The sequence below is a fragment of the Dasypus novemcinctus genome, chromosome 22 (genome assembly GCF_030445035.2).
Source record: "Dasypus novemcinctus isolate mDasNov1 chromosome 22, mDasNov1.1.hap2, whole genome shotgun sequence".
NCBI lineage: Eukaryota > Metazoa > Chordata > Mammalia > Cingulata > Dasypodidae > Dasypus > Dasypus novemcinctus.
In genome coordinates this window covers 46887163-46911188 of record NC_080694.1, presented here as the reverse complement: position 1 = coordinate 46911188, position 24026 = coordinate 46887163, and positions in this window count along the sequence as shown.

Sequence of the window (24026 nt, the reverse complement as noted above, 5' to 3'; positions counted from 1 at the left end):
AATGAAGGTGGCAGTATGTTCTCCTCCAAAAGGACCTATCCTAAAATGAAGTGTGGCCCGCAAGCCAAGTGTCCCCGGGCCCTCCGTCACCCTGTCACCATCTACAGTCTAAGTAAATGTCTCTGCCCCACCTTTTTTGGGGAGCAGCTTCTTCAAATAAAAAAAAATTTAAAAACCACCAGAAAGCACAGCTATAAGAACCACCACCAAATCGGACAAAGAGCAAACCAGCGAGAATCTCTCATCCATCCTCTTACACCTAAGAGAATGCTGGCCTCAGTGGGGTGAGAGGCTGGGATGGGAGAGAGGAAGGGGAGGGGCGCAGTTCGGAGGCTATTCCTTCAATTCGTCCCCCTCCCCATTTGATTGCAACAGCCTTACACAAGAACTTGGCTCAACTCTGAAGGTAACAGAAGGAAAATGATTTGGGTCACCATTTGGCCATAGGCAAAACTGAGAAGATGGTATATTTTTCAGGTCTCCCCTAGGAGCTCCTTTGTGATCTTTGGCCACCCTCGCCCCCAATGCTTCAAAGGGTCCCTTCCCCACTGTCGGTGCTCTGTTAGCATCCGTTTCTGTGAATCTTCCATGCAAACATGCTTAGAGTGTACCTGCTAGTTTTTTCTGACTCCCAGGGGTGAAAAGAGTTTGTCTGTCTGTCAACTTTCCCATAGGTATTTTCATTTTAATATCTGCAAAAGAAATATTATAGCAAACATGAAAAAATTAATAATTAAAAACAGATACCAATTAACCTACCACCCTAAAAATCATTTGAGACAACACGGGGCCTGCCTGCCCTCAAAACCATCACCTGCCTTTTCCTACCCTGTTTTTGCCTATTCCTGATTTTTGACTGTTAAAGACAATACCACCATGTTACTTTCACCTTCCGCCAACAATCACTCCAGAAATCTTAGACTACGATGCATGCTGTTTGGATTGAAAGGTGAGAACGAGGAAAGCAGCTCTTGACATCCTGGCACTCGCTGGGCATGGCGCTTTGTTAAATGTAAGCAATTTCACAGAACACTATTATCAGACAGGGACGCTCTGTGAGTATGAGATCAAGACAAAATTAAGGCCACTCTGTAATACAATGAACATTGGCCAAACCACAGAAATGGCCAAACATTCCCCTATCCTGGGTAATATGAGTCACAGCTGCTGCTTCATCAATTTCAGCTTTAGCCTCTCTCTAGACTTCCTTCTTCATAAGATTTAGTCTAAGCATCACCTCCGCTTCATGACAGCATATAATCCAGAGCAAAGCCCGGCTTCCCTAAATCCTCCCCCAAAATACCTAAGACAAGCCCAGATCCTATCATAAGTCCTGTCTAACTGAGATGCCCCCACAATTCCTTATGGCGAAGACCCACCCTATGGCTGCTGGGCTTCTGCCCTCCATCTACAGCTTGGTAGAAGAGGCTGGAAGGAATCAGAGAGCCACTTCCCATTGAAACCCTCTGGTCCTTTCTTCACACATCCTGGAATCTGCACAGCAAATTTGCTGAAACCTTCCAGTTTTCCCAGCGTAATGTTAGGTGTGCCTTCTGTCTTAAGTACAATTGTTCCCAAATGCTTGGGGATTGCAATATGATTTCTCCCATCTTGAAAATCTATTGAAAAGGGAGAAATTCTTCGCTCTCCTCCACCCTGCCTCCCAGCACTGCAGATGGCAATTAGCACCCTTCACGGCCCCTCCCCACAACTTCAGCAACTTTTTGCCTGTATTGCATCTACTTCACAGCTTGAGACATGCCAAATAACACACATTGTAAGTACTTGTTGCTAGCAACGAAGCTATCTTCATCAGTGGCCAAGCACAGACTATATTTGGAATGCCAGAGCACCTAACTCCTCCCTGCCCCACTTCCTTTAACTGAGATGGCTTCAAGCCTTAAAGAAGCCTTGTGCATGTCTCTTCAGGTTCTGCTTCTCAGAAGAGGAACCCTTTGGATCAACTCTGCAGCACACAAAGCAACATAAAAGCAGAGAAATGACCATGAACTCCATTCTCCTCTGTGAAAATGAAGATTAGATGCCAGCCTTATGGGACAATTGTACAGATTTAATGAGATGATCAAAATATTAAAGATTGTCAGGATATGGCAATTGTATACCTGCAAGTGGTTGACACTCCATAACCACTAGTTATTCCTATTCCTTTTCTTTAATTTCTATTTCTTCTATCCATGATCTCATGTCTGCAGGATCTGTAATGATGTCCCACTTAAAAGTTCCTGACATCGGTCCTTTGTGCCTCTTCTCTTTTAATTTAATCGTGTCAGCAATTTATCAATTTTATTAGGATTTTAGGGAACCAACTTAGAGTTGCATCATCCTTGCTATGACATATTTGATTTTGTCTTTATTCTTGCCTTCCCTCTACTTCCTTTGGATTGACTTTGCTGTGCTTTTTGTCACTTCCACAGAGGGCTGCTTAGGAGACACTGTTGGTGCTCCCTCAAATGTCCTGGGATCCCCGAATCATTTCCATACATCCCAGCTTGACTTCCAAGCAGCATGTGTGTCTTTGCCAGAGGGCTGCCCTCGGGCTGCCTGAACTCACTTAAGTCCATGAGCAGAGTGGCCTGCAAGTATCTGGGAACTAACATCTCTCAGGGGAAACCCTTGACCAAAGACTGAAGGGTGTCAGAGTATAAATATCCCAGCTCTTGCCCTTTGGCCAGGATAATTCTGAAGCATGCTGTACATCAATTTGCAGAGTTTCCCTCAATGGTAATCAAGCTTCAGTCACCTGCTGTGATAGCTGCCTTAATAAAGCACCCTGCACTGGCTCCCTGTCCTGTTCTGGCTCACTTCTCACCTGCTTCTGCCTGGGTTCCCTTCACCTCCCAACATGCTGCTTGCCCTTGACTCAGGGTCTACCTCTGGGAAACCTAAACTGAGATTTAAAGGTTATTATTTTTTCAGCCTTTCTCCTTTTCTGGTATATGTATTTAAAGCTGTAAATTTCCATCTAAGCATGGTTTTAGCTCTATTGCAAACATTTTGATATGGAGCATTTTAATTATCATTTAATTTGAAATACTTCCTCTATTCCATTGTAATTTATTCTTTGACCTATGGATTATAACTCTGAAGGATCTCACACCAGCCTGATATATACTTCAGCCATGACTTGTGTCCCTTCTGCTCAAAACTCAATGACGGGGACTAGTCAGAGGGCTCTGCCTTCTCTGATGGAGCCAGGAACTGCAATTCTACCATGTGCCAGAGCAGATGGGGAAACCATCCTGCTGGGCCAGCAGCATTAACCACTACCACCTAAACCATGCTGCACTGGACATCCTTCTTTATGTTTCCTCTTGCATGCATGCTAAAATGTCTCTAGCATAGAGGCTAAACCTAGGAATGGAATTGCTAAGCTGTTGACCAAACACAACACCCACTTTATTGAAGTTGCCAAGTTTCTCACCACAGTGGTTGTGCCAATCTACATTTCCATCAGCAGCATCCATACATTTCACTCCCTCAGCACTTCATACTATCATTCTTTCAAAAATTCTTTGACAAATTGAATGGTGTGAAGTGGTATCTCGTTGTGGTTTCAATTTGCATTTCCCTGACTAATAAGCCTGAAACAGTAAATTCACGCATCAGCTTGGCCAGTTTATGGTGCCCAGTTGTTTGGTCAAGCAAGTACTGGTTGGATTGTTACTGCAAGGACCTTTCATAGACTTAAATCATCAGTAAGTTGATTGCATCTATGGCTGATGATCCTCAATCATCCTCAATCAACTGAGGAGATTGCCTTTGACAATGAGAAAAGTCTCATCCAATCAGTTGATGGATTCAAAAGGAGATGTGATTTCAGCAGTCAGAAGAGAGAATTTCCATCTCTACTTCAGTCGGCCAGCTTCTCCTGGGGAATTCATCAAAAACCTTCATTAACAGTCCCATAACTATTTATAGATCCTCCTGTCAGTTCTATTTCCCTAGAGGACCCTGACTATAGTAGGTCCAGCAGATCTCTTTACTACCACTTGTCCCATGGTCAGTGTGCCGGCCTGAATAGTGTCTCCTCCCCCCTCAAATTCATGTCCACCCAGTAACTCAGAATGAGATCTTATTTAGAAATAAGGTCTTTGCAGACATAATTAGTCAAACTGAGGTCATACTAAATTAGATTGGGTCCTATCCAATGACTGGTGTCCTTACAAGAAGAGGGAAATTTGAACACCAAGACAGAAACACACCGGGAGGATGAAATGTGACGATGGAAATGGAGATGCAGGAGTGATGCATCCATAAGCCAAGGAGTGTCAAGGATTGCCAGCAACCACCAGAAGCGGGGAGAGAGACAAGAAACGGATTCTCCCTAAAAGCATCTAGAAGGAACCAACATTGTCAGCACCTTGATTTTGGTGTCCTATCCTCCAGAACTGTGAGAGAATAAGTATCTGTTGTTTCAAGCCACCTACTCTGTGGTACTTTGTACAGGAGACCTAGGAAACTAAGATAGTCAGTTTCTATTTTTAAAAAATTAATGGCTCATTCTCCAATAGATTACATATGATCCTCTAAAAATAATCCAGGAATTTGCACAAGCTCTTAGGCATCTAAAGACCAAGGTTGAGTTTAAGAATGTATTTTGCCAGGGGTTGGCAAACCTTTCCTGTAAAGGGCCAGAAAGTAAGGATTTTTTTTTTGGTATATTTTGTTTTTTGTATTGTTTGGTTTGGTTTGACTTTGCATCATATGGTGTCTGTTGCAACTACTCAACTCATCTGGTGTAGCACAAAAGCAACCAAAGGCAACATGATGTGTGATGACATGTGTTCTAATAATATTTTACTTATGGACACTGAGATTTCTATCATTTTCATGTGTCAGGAAATACTACTCTTCTCTTCTTTGTTTGTTTGTCCCAATCATTTAAAAATGTAGAAAACATTCTTAACTCATGGGCCTTATGAAAACAGGCAGCAGACTACGTTTAGCACGTGGGCTCTCGCTTGCAGACCCTGAACTATACCAAAGCTTGGCCTTGAAGATTAAGAATGGAATGGAAGGCATCTATCTACCTCCTGTTCCTGCAATTCCTATAGCAATCAGCATTAAGGGTTAAGAGCTTGGCCAGGTCTTTCAGGTCTCTTTCTCTGCTTCTGTAACTCACAAGGGCTTTCTTAGATTTGTTTCATGAGCACAGCTGGGTCCAGTGATCCCAAAAGATTCATTCTGCATTTGGCTGCATAACTGCTCTACACAGCAAAAGCCAGGAGCTGGAGGCCTTGCAGCCTCTGGGTGGCTAGAGCCAACCCATCTCTCCCCAGTGACTCAAAAAAGCCTACATTGCCCATTATCTGAATACATTTGCGAAGCACTATACAAGATGATGTGTCCAGAACAATGAATACTGAATACACTGTTGTGCAGAAAAGATGACTCAATATAGACAATGAAATCTTTTGTTGGAAAAAGGAGAAGGACTTATAAATCCTACTTTGGACTGTTGTCATGTGTCAGAAGGGATAAAGTGATTCTAAGGGACAAAGCAGATCATTGGGAACATCTGAGAAGATTTTTTATGAACAAATCCCCAGAGCATATTTTGGACACATGCAAGTTATATAAATATTGCACAAGCACTCTGACATAGCGTCCCAGGGATCTGACTCTGCAAGGTTAAGCTAATGGCTCCTCCAAATCACTATACTTGATCTTCTCAGAAATGCTCTGGAGTCCAGTCAAAGTGTAATTGAAAATTTTCTACTGTTGCATTTTGCTCAGGTAGGAAACCACACTTAGGCCAAACAAGTCTTTGGTTTCTTCCAGGCCCCCTATACCCTCCACTCTCTGGTATGCCCAAGGATGGAGAATCAGATGAGTGGCATGGTAGCACGGTCTTACCTTTCAGTAGCTGGCGCTTTACTTTTCTATCCTTGAAGAATTTTTGTCAACTCAGATCATTGCAGAATATATACTTAGATACTGTGTTCTCCCCAAGGCTGAGCAGAATGTACTTCCTGTGAACATTTTCAATAGACTGATTTCAAAGTAGGGAGTGGGGAGTACAAAAGGATGAGCTCTAAGGCAAAGCTTTTCTTCCTTCTTTCACTTTTGTAGGTGGGAACATTTCTATCAAGGAAGACAGTTCCCCTTTTACTTTGCCAGATACAGAGGAGTTATGGTAACTGTCATCAAGTATTTGTTCATAATTTATGCTAATAACAAGAGACCTGGTTGTTGATGAAAACACAAGCTGGTGGCTTTCTAAGAAAGACAGGGAAGGACCCTCCCAAGAGTGTTGTGCTATGCTCGTGCTCCTCTGTCTAAAGCTTCTAATTGTCTTATTGAGAGAGTTTCCCTCCTTTTGTGTCTGAGTTATCCTCATGCTCACTGGCAACCAATTGCAAAAAAAAAAAAAAAAAAAAAAAAGGGAAAGAAGTGCTTCTGAGATGCTAAAATGGATCCAGAAATAAAAGTCTTCCCTTCTTTCGATCTCTGTTTGATTCCAAATCCAATTCACATTTTTAAAAGGTAAATAACTTCAGGTTTCAGTAGACCACAATAGCATAAAACATCCAGGCTATTGATGAAGTAGCAGAAGTAGTTCCTGTGGTATCTGCAGAGCAGTATTTCTAAACTCCCTGCCCCCCAATATCTGTGGAGAGATAGAGCCAAACAAGCTTTTGATGCTTAGAAATAAAATAGAAAACTTCATTCGTTTACAAATATTTATTGAATGCCCACTATTTTCAAAGCATGGCAATGCTCACCATTCTGGAGGATGAATAAAACATTAGAGGAGGAAAGATGAATACAAAAATATGGAAACCAATTGGATAAAGGCTGAAGAAGGGACAGTCAAAGATTCTGTGCCTTAGCTGCAGATTAGTTACAAAAACATCTTTTCTCCCTTCCCTAACAGACTCAAGCATCACTTACATTTCTGGAAGGATACCAAAACTGGTTCCTAACTGGGACTAAAAATGGGAACACTTGTCTTTTCTTAGTTTGCCACAGGGTTACTGATGCAAAGTACCAGAAGATGGTTGGCTTTTATAATGGGTATTTTATTTAGGGTAAAAACTTACAGTTCTGAGGCCATGAAATGTGCAAATCAAGGCACCACCAGAGATGCTTTCTCACCAAATTCAGCTACTGTTGATCCTAGCGTCCTGCCACATGGCAATCAGGCAAGACAATGGATCTGCTGGTCTCTATTTTCTCCTTGAACTCAGCTGTGGCCAAGTTCTCCCTGGGCATCAGCTCCTTGAGCCTCTCAGGGCTTGTCTCCTTGAGTTCAGCTGTGGGTGAACCTGGAGTCCCTTTCTCTCATGTGGCCAGATCAAAATGGTAGAGCTCCCTTTTACTGTGTGTGTGTGTCTCTCTCTCTCGATCTCCATTTTTATCAGCAAGACCCAGCAAGAGGGTGGAGACCCAAACTGGTTCACGCCTCACTGTCATGGTCCAATCAAAATGCAGCAAGGTGACCCAACAAAACAAAGAGATGCATTTTCCCAGTGCCACTTGACAATGCAAGCAGACACAGAAGAACAACACACAGAGAGTAGACAATGGGGGGAAGGGGAGAGAAATAAATAAAATTAATCTTTAAAAATAAGAAAAAAAAACATAATCTTTTTCTTTTCAGGATTCATAAAAGAACTTCAAATTTTCACATCTTCTATTCTAATCTGGAAGATAGCATTGCTTAGGGGGAGGACTTGCTTTATCCCATGCTCAAGTTAAATATTTTCTGTGGGGCTATGATCAACACATCTGGAAATGTAGAAACCAAAGGGGATAATATGTGTGGTGGGGGTGGGTGCATATTTGTGGGAGAGGCATAGGAAATTTAGTGCTAGGATTAAATGACAAAATTAATTTTCTCACATAACAATTTTCGCATTTGCTAAATTCTGAATGAATATCAATATTTTGCCTAAGAGTTTATTTTCCTCATAATTTTCAGTTTTCTGAATAGAAGATTTTGAAGATATGAGCCTAGTCTATTGACTGCCAAACAATAGCTTGTTATTTAGAAAATTCAACAATCCAACACAGGGGAAGCTATTTGGATCAGAAAAGACCTGGTCATTAAAATATGTCAAACCTCACCCATCTGAGGTGGAAAAATTTTGCATTGCTTTGCTTTATTTGGGGGGCATCTTCTACCATGCGTTTTGGTAATTGCGTATAGTTATGGAGTCACTGTCTCTTAAGGATATTCTTTCCTTTGTCCTGAGCTGGTGAAACCTAGGAGAATCACCAGAATATGCTCTATTTATTTGGTTATGTTTCATAGGGAATCCTTTGTATCGACTGAGTTACTCCCATCACAATATCCATGGGAAGTTCACATAACCTCATTTCCCTCTGTTAATGTTACTGAGTTGAGCAGAAGACAGAAATACTCTAAGAAGATATATGGTTTCCTCTTAGAGCTGGCTAGAGTGGAGAAACAAAGTCCCTGGGGACAAAAGCAAGCCACTCATGAACACTGGCTGCTGTAAGACCAACAATGGGGACCCTATTCTTAATTTTTGTCTCCAAGCAAAAGTTTTTCCAGTGCCCTTGTTCCTTTGGAGCAATGAGACTGCCCCACTGAGGTGCTAGCAGCTTGCCCTGGGACAGGGAGTTCCCAATTTGCCCCTTGCTTTCTATTTTCTTTCAGGATATCTGGATTTTTCCTATGATTACACATTTCCTCCATAATTCCACACAGGAGCAAAACTAAATAGAGTTTCTTTCCCTTTAAAACCTGATTACCACAAGGCTAGAAGAAGAACTACTGTTTGGCGTAGAGAGACATAGCCTGCATGTGGTGTCCTGCTTAGCAAAAATCCCAAATTTGGTCTCACAGTGAGGACAAGCCAAGGTCACTCTTGCTTAGGAAACCATGGAAGTGGGATGAGGCTTAGCTGGACAGAGCTACTGTGTTGCCCTGGGGCCCATGGGTCCTGAAGAGTCCCCACAGTTTCTCTAGGGTGAAAGCTCCCATCACAAGCGCACCGCATCGGCTTCTCCCTTCAATGAAGGCTTCACTGCGCCACCTCCATCTCGTGAAAAGAGGAAAGTTCTAAGATGAGAGAATTGAAAAAGAGGGAAGGAGAAGTGGACAGAGGGACGGGAAGAGAAAAGGTGGCGGTTTCCTTAGAGACTTTCTCTTCCTCACCCTCCCATCTGCTGATGGTCTAGAAGAGCAGTCTCTGAGATGCACTGGTCTAATCCCACAGCTGCCTGTGGAGGCCCCAGAGGCATCAAGGCATCATTTTTCTCCCACCAAGAAAGTCCCTTAAATCACCCTTGAAGAACACTGTGCATGCTTGGAATACACTGTGCCATCTTTCAGTGCAGCTGACACAACCAGATTTTTTCCCATTATTGGAACACACCTCTGTTTCTTTTCTTAAACACCAGATTAAGTAGCTATTGTATCTTTTGGGGGCTATGGTTGTTTTCCCCCAACACGTGGAATGCATGTGGGTTGGATATGCCTGTGATGTGTCTCCACCATAATGTAACAAGGTATCGGAGCGCTCTCTCTTTGTCCTGGAGAACCCTTGCAGAATGTCTGTGGTAAAACAATTTGATATCCTCCCAAGGTTAATTGACAAGCAGATCTCCACTTCCCTCCTTTCCTGGGAAATGCCCAAACCTTGTTCTGGATTAGATTGTTTTGATTCCAAAAGTGTACCGGCTTACTCATGGCTCTTCTTTCCTTCTCTTGCCCAAATGCCTTCCCACTCTATTTATGTGTGCAGAACAGGTCAGCATGTGAGGATCCCATAAATCCAGTCAGACATAGATTTCCTTTGCAACACTGGCTGTGACTTCCTACATGAGTATTTTATATCACAGCAAAGGAAGTCTGGAGTTCAGGAGAGAGATAGCTCAGAGAACTTTCCACTGATGTGTTCTCAGTCTTTATGTGAAAATATTCTCCTCTGTTCCCATTTCTCCCCTTTTTTATACATCCAGATGTCCATTTGGACGAGTGCTATTTTCACTGATTGCTGCCACATGCAGAATGGGAACTGGAGGACCAATCTATATTTTCCCCACAAAATTTGGAGATTCATGACATAAGATAGAGGCAGAAAAATTCATGCAAATACAACAGGCTGGTGTCTTGCATATTGCTGTTTATCAATACATGTCATTTGAACTAAATTAAATAAAATTAAATACCATAAATATCATCTTGTGCCACTATGTTTTAAAGTGAATTTTGTTTCATCCTCCCTGTCATCTCTCAAAATTTCTTAATACCAATCAAAGTTTTGTTTAACTTGGATATATATTTTCTATTACCATAAGGTGGTGGTGTGTTGAAAAGATTGTCACAATTTTCCAATCAATTCCAAGGATGATATAATTATCGAACCTGAAAGAGAAAATGCAGATGAATGACAAAATCAAATTGGAGGTCGTGATAATTTTGCACAGTCCAGATCCTGTTTTCAATCAAGATTTAGGATATTGTTTCAAGGAATTCCCAACCAAGATAGAGTGAAATAAAAACCAGATGACTGAAACACATAAAGAGCTATGGGAAGGCAACAGAGGAGGTCATTCTTGTGAGAAAATTCTGAGAAAAGAACTAAGTTCTGAAGAATATCACAGAGAAAATAATATTAGAATGAGGGGCATGGGTCCCATTGGTTTTTCCTTATATGGTACCTACAGCCAAGCTGAACAATTAGTAGATTTTCTATAAGTGGGTATTGAATTTATAAAGGAAGGAAGGCTGAAGAGATAAGAACCAAAGTTATAATTCTTGGAAAATATCTGTATTTAGAAGGCAGGAGAAGGAAAAGGAAGGAGACAAGATTTTAAAGAAGTAAAAGAGGAAAAGGGATAGAAAACCAAGCAAAGTATGTCAAAGAGGACTTGTCGGATAATATTTCCTAATGCCGTAGTACAGTACTTAAAGGGTGATCCTCAGACCAGCAGCATAAGTATCCGTTGAGAACTTGCTGGAAAGGCAAATCCTTGGGTCGCTCCCAGGCATACTGAATCAGAATCTCTTGTGATGGGTCCAAAAAGCTGTTTAATAAGTTTTAGAGGGATCCTTATGCACATTAGAGTTTAAGTAACATTATAGCATATTTCTGGAAGATGAGGTTCTACTGGAATAACCGAAGTTTCTGATTCTGAGAAGTTTCAAGGGTTTGATTATAGGATCTTCCCAGAACTAAGTTGCAAGACAAACATTATATTAAATTACTAAAGTTTAAACCATCTAAAGTAAACAGCTTATTCGATCCTTTATATCTTAAAATCTTTCTTACAATGCTTCACTTCGGTTAGAGAGAGAAGGAAAACATTAACTTTACTCAGTTAACCATACCTAAAGACCCCTTTGATTTCAGTTCACTTCAGTTGGCTACAGTCTCAAGGAAAGTTAGAAAATATTTTGAACTGAATGAAAATGAAAATGAAAATATGACATCTCTAAATTTGTGGAATGAGGACAAAGCAGTGCTTGGAGGCCAATCTGTAGCATTAAATGCTTTTTATTATAAAAGAAGAAAGATCTCAATTCAAAAATCTAAGCTTCTACTAAGAAACTAGGGGAGGGGGGGATAGGAGGGGTGGAGCAAAAGAAACCCAAAGCAGAAGGAAGAATATAAAAAAGATAAGAATGGAAATCAACAGAATTTATAGAATAAGAACAATAAAGAAATTCAATGAAATCAAAAGTTGGTTCTTTGAAATCAATAAACCTACCTGCTCCCAACCAGACTAGAGAGTCCCCTTGTGTTGCAAGAGGGAGGACAAGGGACTAAGGCTGAAGCCTGGGAGTGGACGAAGAACAGGAAGTCAGACTTGGCCCCTGGTGCCCTTCTGGAGCAATGGGAAGACCAACCACAGAAAGAAAGAGATGCACGTTTCATCAGGCAGCAGGTGAGACTGAAGACAGGCTGGCAAAGATGGTTATGTCCCAAGTGTGGCCCCAAGGCAGCAGATGTCAGCACATGGAAAGGAGCTCTGTGGACAGAGACCACAGGTTGCTCTCAGCCCCAGCCCAGCCTTGTGCAGGGCTGCGGACACTTGACTCAGTCCAGGGCTGTGAGAGGGGGTCCGGAGGCTGGCAGAATGTAAGGTTTTGCCAGCCCAGCAGAAGGACTCTTGCAGTCAGAAACTCAGTTGTGTCCTGATGAATAGGGTGATCTCTCCTATACAACAAAGGATGGACAATCCTCCTCATACAGTCATGACAAAGAGAGGACACAGACAGATACCATGTGTCACACACACAACCAGCATTTTGCTGTGAAACATCTTTGAAGTAAAACAAGCCTTCCATAAATCAACTCATAAAGACTCAGTGTTTCTCTTCTTTCCATGGTTATCCTTTGAACAAGGATATAAACAAAACCTAAAGCTTGAAATAAGGGACCTTTAACAAGAGGTACCCACTACCATTCTGATCAGACTATGGAAGTCAAAGATAATGTGGAGCAAAGAGAAGAGGGGCAGCCCTTGCCCCGGCCACACTGTTTAAGGCTTATCATCAGTTCTTCAACTTGGAGAAGCTGGAGACAGATGTCAAAACCACTGAACATCCCTTATAGCCACTGTATAAAATTAGGTGTAAGGTTCTTTTTTCAAAGTGCATATTAATCATTCTTGGTGGCTTTTGTTGTCTTCATAAAAGCCCAAAGAACTGCAGAGGCCAGATAATGTCATTATATCCAACATACATATCGCAAGTACATAATCTTTCAATAACCATTTGAGTCCCAATTACATGTTGTCCATTGTGCTTCAATTACATAGATAATTTTCCCCACCAGGGACAGATATACCACCAGGGTATGAGCTGGGTGTCATAAAACATGCCCACCACAATCAGACTCTCCTTGGTGAATATTTACATATGCTCAGGACAATAAGGGAAGGAATGTCCCAGCAGTGCCTTATCTATTAGGGAACTGTAGACACACACCTGGCCCTGAACACAGAATGTTTGTGGGTTCCAGGGAAAGGCAGCCTGATGTGCAGAAGGAGATAAACTTCAGATGAACACAAGGAAGTACTTGAAATTGTTAGAATTGTTGAACTGTGATGTGTCCCTCTGAAGGTGGTAAGTCCTAACACTGGAGCTTCAGAAATGTAAGCTGCATGGCTACTTGGTCAAAATCTCATAGATAAAATTCAAGAACTGGATGGATGTTTGGATGACTTTTGAAGTCTCTTCCAACTCTCAAATTCTTTGATTCTTTAAATATACAAATGTCCAAAAAAAGGACTCCGAGTAGCAGTGATAGAAATGGATTTTAAACATAATTAAATAGGGTTTTGCAATAGACATGGGAAAGAATGTAGATTTAGGAAATTTGGCAGAAGAACTGGAAGCAAATGGAGAGAATATCAGGCCAACCTAGGAAAATGAGGATACTGCCAATAAAACAGTTTAGCCGAGAGGCTAAGTGCATGGGCTTTAGTTGGAATCCCAGCTCTACCCCTCCCAAGCTCTTAAACTCTCCGTCCTCCTTTGTTTCATGTATAAAATGAGGCTAATAATCAGGTACCTCATTGGGTATTGTGAGGACTAAATGATGTAGCCTATGGAAAGTGCTTAGAAGAGTGTCTAGAATATAGTAAGTACAACATTATCTAGCTTTTTTTTTTAAACCTACTTTTTATTTTGAAAAGATCTCAAGGCTACAGACAAGTTGCAAAAATAGTACAACGAATGCCATATACCCTTTACCTAGCTTCCCCAGTTGTTAACCTTTTGCCCCATTTTCTTTAACTCTTTCTGAAAGTTGTCTGTTGCCAGACCATTTGAATATTAGTTGCAGCTCTCATGATTCTTCACCCATATAAACTCCAGAATATAATCTCCTGAGAGCCAGAGCATTTTCCCACATAACCACAACAGAATTAACATTCTCAGGAAATTTAAGAATGATATAAAATCCTGTTGTCTGGTATATAGTCCTTATTCAATTTTCCCCAATTATCCCAATAAAGGCCTTTATAGCTTTCTACAAAATCAGAATCCAACCAAGGATTATGTACTGAGTTTAATTATCATGTTTCTTTAGCTTCTTTAATCTAGAACCATTCACCAAACTCTTCTCTGTCTTTTATGACATTGACATTTTTCAGGAGTCCAGGCCAGGTTGTTGCATCTTAATTTGGATTTTTCTGATTCTTCCCTCATGATGAGATTCAAGTTTAATATTTTGGCAGAAAAGCTGTATAGGTGATGTACTTCTCAGGTCAGCAGGCACATGACATCAGTTTGTCCCATTCCTGGACACATTAAGTTTAAGCATTTGGATAAGGTGGTGTCTGCCACCTCTCCCTTTTGTAATTAGTTATCTGTGGGCAATACCCTGAGACTGTGGAAATTCTATGTCCCCTGGACAATCTTCCATCCAAAGGTTATAGCATCCATTGATTCTGTTATTATTTCACAATGGACAGAGCCTGTTCAACAAGATAAACAGAAGATGACTTGGGTTCAGGGAGATTACTTTACCGTGCAGTAGGGCGTATAGTAGGTAGCTAGACCATTTAGTGGAAAGGAGTGCAAGTTTTGGTACAAACTCACATTTCTTTTCTAGTTATTAGCCAAATGACACAAATGTAATTCACTGTAAAGTGGGAATGATAATTTCAACCTCATAGGTGTCATTTGTGGTAGCTATCTTGATGAAGATGAAGATGATGATGATGATGGATATAATGTTATAGAATGAGGATGATTACTTTATCAATCAAATTGTAAAGCTTGGGGAAAAAAGACAATGAAATGGACACAGGGAACAGGGTATGGGAAGAGGGTCTTCCTTTACAAGTAATCAGATATGAGAAAGAAAGGACACAAGGTAAGACAAAAGGGTCAAATATTTGTTGAAGGGTGCCCATATTCCAGCCATTCTAGGGCTGGTGCATTTAATCAACGTGTGATGCTGACACCAAGATTTATGACAAGTTATGGTGCTGCCTCCTGAGTTTGGGCAAACTGGGAAAGGCAGAGGTACAGAGAGGGACAACTATGAATTGGATCTTTGTCACATTCAGCCAGAATTGGTGGTAATACATCCAGCCTGAAGTGCAATGCAGAGCAGTGGCAAGGATCAATGTTGGGCTGTTTGCATAAGAATCTCTTGAAAAGCTTGTAAAAATTACAAGTTTCAAGCTGAGCTGTCCCCCAGAGAGTCCCATGCAGTAAGTCTTGAGTGAGGTTTCAGCCCTCTGACAGGGTAGAGTGTTACTTGAACTAAAAAGGCCAACTCAGGTGTAGAAAGTTGAATTCTGTGTCATCAGAATATCGACAATATTTGTATCCTTGGGTGTGATAGTGTTATCCTGAATCCAGTTTTATAAGAAGAATAAAGCACCAAAGTCTTTAAAGGATTGATTGAGGCAAATTGATATGTACACTGTTGAGAGGACACAGGAAGAGCTAGAGAGTTCTGCAGCCAACTCTGATGATTGCATTGCAGATCTGTGCTGTCCAATATTGAGTCAATATGGTGCCACTTCAAGCTAATAGAAGCAATACTTGTTGCACTTTTAGGATACACTTCTCTGCATTCTTAGGGTCATTAAAAAAAATATTTATTACAGAAAATTTAATTTATGTTAAATTTAAATTTAATTTTCAATTCAACTCAATTAAAAATTTAGCTGCTCAGTCAAACTAACCACCTTTCAGGTTCTCACTAGCCCCACATGGCCAGTGGCTACTAGATTGGACAGTGCAGATATAGAACGTTTCCATCATTGTAGAAAGGTCCATCGTTGGGCACTACTGAGGAAGTTGTAATCACCTGCCAGGGGCCCATCCAAGTAAAAAAAGTAGTTAACTGACCTTACTCTAGAGACCAGGGGAGTCTTAGTGTTTATTGAATTAAGGACTATTTTAGTTGGTTTTATTGTCAACTAAAGGAAGAAAGAATGTAGCAAGCCAGGAGATGTTTGATGATGTGAAGAAATGCATCCATTTGCATCTGTTCTCCTCTTTGGTGAGGAGCTGGGGTGGGTGACAGGGAAAGGAAAAGCGGGAGAGGGGGCAGGAACCGAGCTTCTAAACCCCATGACCCCAGGAGCAAGTTACCTAGAATGTACTCTTTCGAAGGGCTATTTTGTGAACCATTTTTGGGTCTTACTTTCCTCCAAGCCCACTCCTTCCTCTTCCCCAGGCAGCTTGGCTGCCAAGACGGTTGGCAGTGCCCAGGTGTGATGCCAGGTAGCTGCACTTCCTCCCTGCATGTGCTCTCTTGGCCGTCTCTAAGTATAGTTTACATCCATCTGCTCCTCTCGCCCTTCCAAGCAGCAGAATTAAGGTGTTGTTTTGTCCCCTGGAGGAAGCCAATATTGTCCTATTCCTCCCAGAGAAGAAACAAATCAAGAGCAACCAGGAAAAATATGGAGTGTAAGCGTGTGTTTCCAGGTCATCAACATGCAAGCAAACGTGCATGAAAATGAGTGTTAATTTACTGCATGATTCAGTGTTTGCAAGACTATCAAGTCATTTCCCATAGGCTGCCCAACAACCATCACATGGAAATGAATTTCTATTACAGCCCATGTATGGTGGTTGAACCAGCAACCTAATGATCAAAGAAAAAGAACAAAATAATAACAATGATGATAGCAATAATGATAGTGTAAAAATTAACTGGCAAAGGCATTTACACATGGGGTCAATTGGGTAATATAGATATTTGGGGCCATCTAACAAGTCTGCTTTTCTCATTTTAAGATTTGTGGTTTCGGCTGCCTTCGTTGAAAAACATAAAAATTCTCAATCCTGAAAATAGACCTCGCTGAACAATCAAAATAGAAACAAGTTGTATGGATAGTAGGTTGTGCTTTTATTTTTGTGTTTTATCTTGGGCTTGGGAGGTCATTTAAAGTTTCTCTGGACTGTTCTTCTGCAGTAATCGTTAAACCAGAAAAATCTCCATTTTGGGGGGAATTTTATGTAAAGTATTGAATTCTAATTCCAATGACCGATTGTCTCATTCATATGTAAAACTCAGAGTGGCCCAGTACTTCAAAACGGACTAAACCATTTGAAAACAAGACAATTTTAATGCTAAACAGGAATTTTAAAAACTTGTTTTGTCCTTTTCTCTCATTATTTTCCTCTTCCCATTTTTTTTTTCTTTTTTTGGTTCTCACCACACACCCTTAAATATCTTTTGAAAGGAGACTAGCCCTGATTTTAACAGTGTAAAAATCCATGATGAATGTTAAATGTCCAAAAGGGAATTTTGAAGAATGTAAATAGAGTTGAATGTTTAAATCTCTTTATTGAAGAGTTAGATCTCAGTTCATGCTCATTTTCTTTAATGGAATGTTGTTAGTTATCTTGTTTTAGGCAAAGATCCTCTAGCAGGTTTCAGCCCAGAGCAAATATTTACAGTGAAGTCTTATATTCTAGGAAATGGCTTTGTCAGTGCCCTGCGGGTGGGGTAGGGGCTAAAATGGAAGGGGCTGACTGTCTTGGCTTTCGAAACACAAACGAAGCCACCCCAATAAATCATTCAAAGACACTGGACAGGATGTTTATTGGAAGAATGCTTACCTCGGGTAGGCTAAGGTAGAGGGTTAAAAGGCTAGGGGGCTGTGATCCCACATAACTAATGGGCACACTTTTTACAGACAGAAGGGAGATGCTTTAGTCATAGTGGTAAATCTGTAGTGACAGACGTTTGTTCTATATTTGCGAATGACCTGATTTGGCATGCATGCAGCTCGTTCTACTGACAATAATGCTAACATGGTGTGAGAGAGAGGAGAGAAAGGAGAGGAAGGAGTGGGCGAGGGGTGGAGGGGGGGAAAGAAACCCAGGCAGACCAGAAGGGAGAAGGGTAGAGGAATGAGTTTCTAAGGGCCACTCAAAGGAAACCAGGCTTTAGTGTCTGATGATCTTAACTTGGGGGGAAATCTTAGGTTGATTCCCTAATGATTCATGGAGGCTCGCCTCGCCTGCTTCCGCTTTCCCTTCCTCTTTCACTCCTTTCCCCTGCAGCCTCTGGGGAAGGTATTCAGACAGCTGTCAGACCGTGGTGAGGGGATGCTGCTGCATCCGGTCTGTTGTAATCTGCAAAGTTTGCCTGGCCCTCCACCCTTTGCTGTGGTCCTGCAGCCCAAGGGCACCTCAGGTCAGAGAGAAACTGACCTGAAGGACTGAAAAGAATGAAGCCTTCTTCTTCTTAAAGTAACACATATAATTCATGGTAAAAAGTGACTAGGAGTGAGCTTGCAGTAGAGGGCAGAGCGCTGAATGAGGAGACAGGAATCCTGCCTCCTGCTACTAAGTAGCTGTGTGACAATGGACAAGTCACTTCCCTTCTCTGAGCCTGTTTCCTGGCCTCTAAATGAATTGACTCACTAGATTGCCTCCTCCTCAGAGAGGTCTTCCCTGACCAGCCTATCTAAAGTGGTGGACTTCCCCCATCATTCCCTAAAACAGGACTCAGCACCACCTGAAACCACCGTTTTTATTTCTTTGTTGACTTTTTTTATTAGTCCTGTAGGTTGCAGGCTCTGTGCAAACAGGGACATTGTAGATTCTTGAGGCGTGTTAAATGGATGTATCTAGCTATTTTTGTGTGTATTCTTTCAATTTGCAAATAATAGGGGGACATACTCAGGTTACCTCAGTTAATGAGCATTTATGAGGGATGCACAAGCAAGTTCAGGGCCAGGGACTATTTGTAGAATCCAGAACTTCATTTATCACTAGTTCTGATAACATGACTAGCTTTTAGAATCCCACAGCCAGAATGGTGACTCTGCATCGACTCTATTCCTTGTCTCCTCATTTAAACACCCACCGCTCCCAACTCCAGGGTTGTGCCATTTTAGTGCCACATTTATGTTGCCACTCACCTTGCTCCCAAATCTCTTGAAGAGCCAGCTCTTTGTGTGTCCTGAGGTCACACTAGCCAGGAAAGACTGGATTGGTTTAGCTTATCGCTATCCAGTAGAAGGAACCCATTTTGAGCAGAATTACTCTTGAAACCAGAATATAGGGGTTCCAAACCAGAGGTACATATCAGAATCAATAGTACAGCTTTTTCAAAATACACATCATGGGGACTCATTGATACATCATAAACTATAATCTCCATCTGACGTTGCACTGGCCGTCTGGTATTTTGAAAAGTCTCCCACCTGGTTCTGTGCTGCATCTGTGCATCTCTGTCATAGTTGTGGGCCAGGTGCTCATGCATGGCCCAATCGGTTATACCAAGGGAGGTGACATCACTGGTACAAAGCCCAGGGATGTGCATGACAGACACTCAGAATTCCGTAGGATCCTTGTGAATGCGCTGTCTCTCTTTCCATCCTTCCCGCTATTCTCCTGCATGTTTATCTTCTTATGCATGATAGGGGATATTAGGGCTCCAGGCTAATAGCCTTCTTTCCGTTCAGAAACACTGAGAAGGATTGATTGCGACAAGTTAGAGTGGTTCGAAAAACGTGGAACATATGTTGCGTACATTCCAGCTGTGGTTTTACAGAACAGGGCACATGGCCCTTGATTCCATTTCAGGAATAGAATTGAACTTCTTAAAATAATAATCCTGTGTCCCGTAGTCTTTCTCATTCATGGTAGGAGTGCCTGGAAAGGAATCTTTGATGGGCCACACGAGGAGCAGCCCACTCAATACTCAGGACGTGTAACTGCTGCTCTTTTCCTTTACAAAGAAGGAGTAGGAGAAGGAGGAGATGCTGGGGGTGAAGGGTGTGCAGGAAGAAAATGAAAACAACATTAGACAAGGGCTAATTTCCATTGGTGCCTTCGGGAAGCCCTTGGGAGAGAATAGGCTAGTAGGTCTTGAGGAAGGCAGGGCAATCATTTACCTAACATACCGCATCCCAAACTCCAATCTGTCTGGCATATAAAAGAAATGGAAGATACAAGCCCTGCCTTCACTGAGCCTACAGCTCAACAGGGGTTATAGATAATAAATAAGGTCATGTGGCTAAAGAGCCTAAGAAGTGTCAAGTCCACAGTATGAGCTTCAAAGATGCTAGTTCCTTTTCATCTGAATCAAACAAGCAGATTAAGCAATCCTTATGTGTGTCAGACATTTCCATTCTCCGCCCCAACTTCCCTCCCCCTTGCCTGCCTTAGCCTGATTTCCCAACCACCCTTGCAGCTGGGGTGGCCACGTGACACATAGCAGGTCTGCTGGTAATGCCTCTGCCCCGTCCTCCTTTCTTCTTCCTGGAATGAGGATGTGCTGCTTTGAGCAGACATCTCTTAGGGGTGAGAAACCACATGCGAAGTATGGATGGTAGACCAGAAAGACAGTAGGAGCTTGCTCCCTTGCAGCAAGTTCCCCAGACTTGAGTTTGTTTGTTTTTTAAATCCCCCTGTGTTTCAGCTATTGTTCTTTCACAGATGAACGTATTCCTGACAGATGCCCTATGGTAGAGTAGAAATGGCAGGAGCGCTGCTTGGACTCACGTCTCAGTCATGTGGCTACAGAGATGGGGGACCCTAGGCAAGTCATTAAAACTCCCTGAACTCCACGTTCTCCTCTGTGAAAGAAAAACTGTAATATCTACCTGCGCTTTAAATAACTCTGAGAAAGCCAGGGGTCATCCAGGGGCCTGCAGAAGCCAATGCCAATGACCAGGGCTGGAGGCCCAGAAGGGCTCTGGGCCCCGTCTAAGATACATGCCAATACAAGTGCCATAGGAAGGCTATATCCCCAGCTCTGTCCTTACTCAGAGGGCCCCCTCCCCATTTTATTTTTTAATCAAGAAGGAGGTCTCAGCAGCCCTGGTAAAAGTACTTTATAAAATATAAAGGACTATACCAATATTGGGGGTTTTTCAAGCACAAATTAATATAGCTCAATTGCATCATGCATAAAAAGAGTTACCAGGGTGAAGGGCTCCAGATGCTATCTCATTCAGCAGGAAAAAGAACAGGTAATTTTTTTCAAGTCCTTCCTGGGGTAGCTCCACTCTACAAACTTCCCGAAGCATCGCCTTTCTTTCCCAAAGCCTGCCTTTCCCATGCCGGTACCTTTGGTGATGAGCGAAAATGAGACATGAGCCAGCAGCTGACCAAATGCCTGTGGTGTCAACACCCCCTCTTCAGAAGGCAGTAGAAAGATAAGGATGGAAGTTTCTTTCAAAGGCAATGGGCTCTGCTGTACTAAATGACAAACCTTGGGACCTATATTAGTCAGCCAAAGGGGTGCTGATGCAAAGTACCAGAAATCTATTGGCTTTTATAAAAGTATTTATTTGAGGTAGAAGCTTACAGCTACCAGGCCCTAAAGAGTCCAACTCCAGGTACCATAGGAGGTTGCCACGTGTTGACGCAAGATGGCAGGCACATCTGCAAGGGTTCAGCCTTCCTCTTCCCTCTTAAGGCTCCATGGTCCCAGCTTCTTCTGATCTCAGCCATAGGCTGGCACAGGGCTCATCCCTCGGGGCTTCTCAGCTGCTCTGGTCTCTTCATAAGGTCAGCTGTAAACTATCAGGCTCATCTCTCTTCCCGGAGCCACAAGAGCCTCTGTGTATGTGCTCTGTGTGTCTACTTCATTGTGAGAGTCTGTTTCATCACCCCACCAAGGGGGTGGGGACTCAACCCTGCCTGCCTTTATGACATGCCCTCATCATAACATAATTTAAACCAGAGACGTCTCAGCTGAATCTAATACAATCAAAGGGGATCAAATCCAGCAGAACAGGCCCATTTGCAAATATAATCAGTATCTCTTTTTGGAATTCATCAATAATATCAAACTGCCACAGGACCCATCACAGAGGCACACCAGTCGGAGGAGGCATCTGCACTTTCTCAGCTGGACACATGAAACTGAGTGTACCTTCTACCCAAATCCCTGCTTGGCAGGAGGGCCTCTCCATGAGCACACCCAATTTCCCAAAGGGCTGGCGGCTTGTTGAAATACACTGAAGTGCATTGAAACACAGGTCCACACTTGGCCCAGGTCCCGGTTCCATTAAGTTCTTGTTCCTCTCCGAATTGAATTTCCAATCACCTGTTTGCAGACTTGAGCCTAAACATAGGCCAGCCAGGTCCATCTTCTCCTCTCGCTTCCACCCTTTCACACCCTCTCACCACTTTCGAGCTAAGTGAATACAGTTTTCCAAATATAGTTTTGCAGCCAGTTTGTTAGTCCTTCTAATGAGCCACGGTAATTGCTTCTGCTATTTTCCAAAATGAAAAGCAACCTCCGAAGAGCAGCTGGTTTGTTAGAGCGTTCTCCTCCCTCTGCTTCCATCCCCCACTCAGCAAGTCAGTCAAAGCCGAACCTTGACGGCCTCATCTGCGAGAAGAGCCTTTGGGAGATGGAGGCAGGAATGCGCTGATGGCGGGGAAACACCACTGCTCAAATAAGAGAGCTATTGTGTACGTTATTATATCTGAGGGAATAGGGGAGGGGGGGGAGGGGGGCAATCTGCTTTTCACTTTCGAGTCCTAAACTGTCCTGTGATTTGTTGTGCTTCTAGATGACTCTGAAAAGATAACCGTGTTTTGAGATGACAGAGCAGAGATGTCTCTGCCCTCCTTCATTTTTTTCCAAAATCACGCCAAAACAACGCAGAGAACAAGGAACAGAAATCCAAGCTCCGGAGTCTAGGAGGGCAGGAGACATCTGTAATCCTGAGCCGAAGTATATGAAGATGAAAAACAGATGGAGGGATGGAAATTCACTTTAGCAGATCTAGGGAGAGCCAAACCTAAGAACCCAAGGGTGATAGCATTGTCAACAAGCCAAATGACCCCGCGGAGCTCAGAAAGGCCCAGGAATGGGGAGGCCCACGTACTACAGCAGACAGAAGTGAACGTGGCATTGGAAGCAACCCCGATGGTAAAAGGATAATAATACCGGCCACCGTTTGCAGAGCTCCTGTTGGTGCCTGCCCCTTTCCAAACTTTCTCCCTTGCAATCCTCATAACAAAAGCCAAAGATATTATTTCCCCCACTTTCTTGAGGCAAAAACTAAGATTCAGAGGGATAAAGTCATTTGTCCCAGATAACACTGGGGCTGAGATAAGATACTGAACCTATGTATTCTTAATTTCAAAGCCTGTGTTGTTTTTGCTTGCCTCCCTCACCTCTCCAGGTAAAACTGAGCCAGAGTATAAGGTGTACCCACATCTAATATGTGCTCGTGTTGTCTCGGGGTTTGTAGGGACGATGGCAGGGGATGGCAGGGCGGCTGCTGCTGGGAGCCCCACGGCACTGCTCAGCACAGCCACATTGCTCCAGACACCCTGGTGCTTTGAGAAGTCCTACAAGAACCAGAGAGTGGGTCCTTCGAGGTCCACAGTGGCTGAGAGCTCTGAGAGGCCTGGGTTCAGCCAGGCACACTGGCCTGTATCCCCAGAGTCCGTAAGTCAAGTGAGCAGTCCTCACCTGCCTGCTCCTGTCCTCACCTGCCTGCACCTGCCCTGCTCTCTCCCCTGCACTCTCCAACCCCGGACTGTTTTTCCTGGAGCCCACTGGTCAGCAAAAGCACAAAAGTCTGGGTGGATCTGGTGTGAAGAAAACCAAGCACCCGTGCCCAAGCTGCAGACGAAAGTGTGGGGCGCCTGTTCTCTACCTTGTTTGTGCTTTCTGTTCGTTGTTCAAGCATCAGGCGTTCAACACTTGCCGGGTGGTCACTGCGTTAGGCACTTTGGAGGTGAAAAAGGCAAAGCAGAGTGTCTACCATGGAGATTCCATGGGTTAGTTGGGGGGCAGTGCCATCAGCACCCTGCAAGGCGACTAAAGATACCAAGTGGTACGGGAGCAAGAGCTGGTGGACGGGTGGTATGCTCTGTGTGTGACTGAAGCTGATGTTTCTGACACCTCCACTAAATTGAACGTAGGATTTATTTTTTTTCAATTTTCTATTTCCAGTGCATAGCAGAGTGGGAGCACATACCAGCTGCTCAATGAGCATTCGTGGAATGAATGAATGGACAATCAATCACTCAGTAGGTTCAGAGGCAGAAGCACTGCTCTGAGTTAGGAAAACTGGTCAGGAAACATGTTGCCGGGTAGATGGGACTGCAGCTGGGCAGAAAGCTGTCA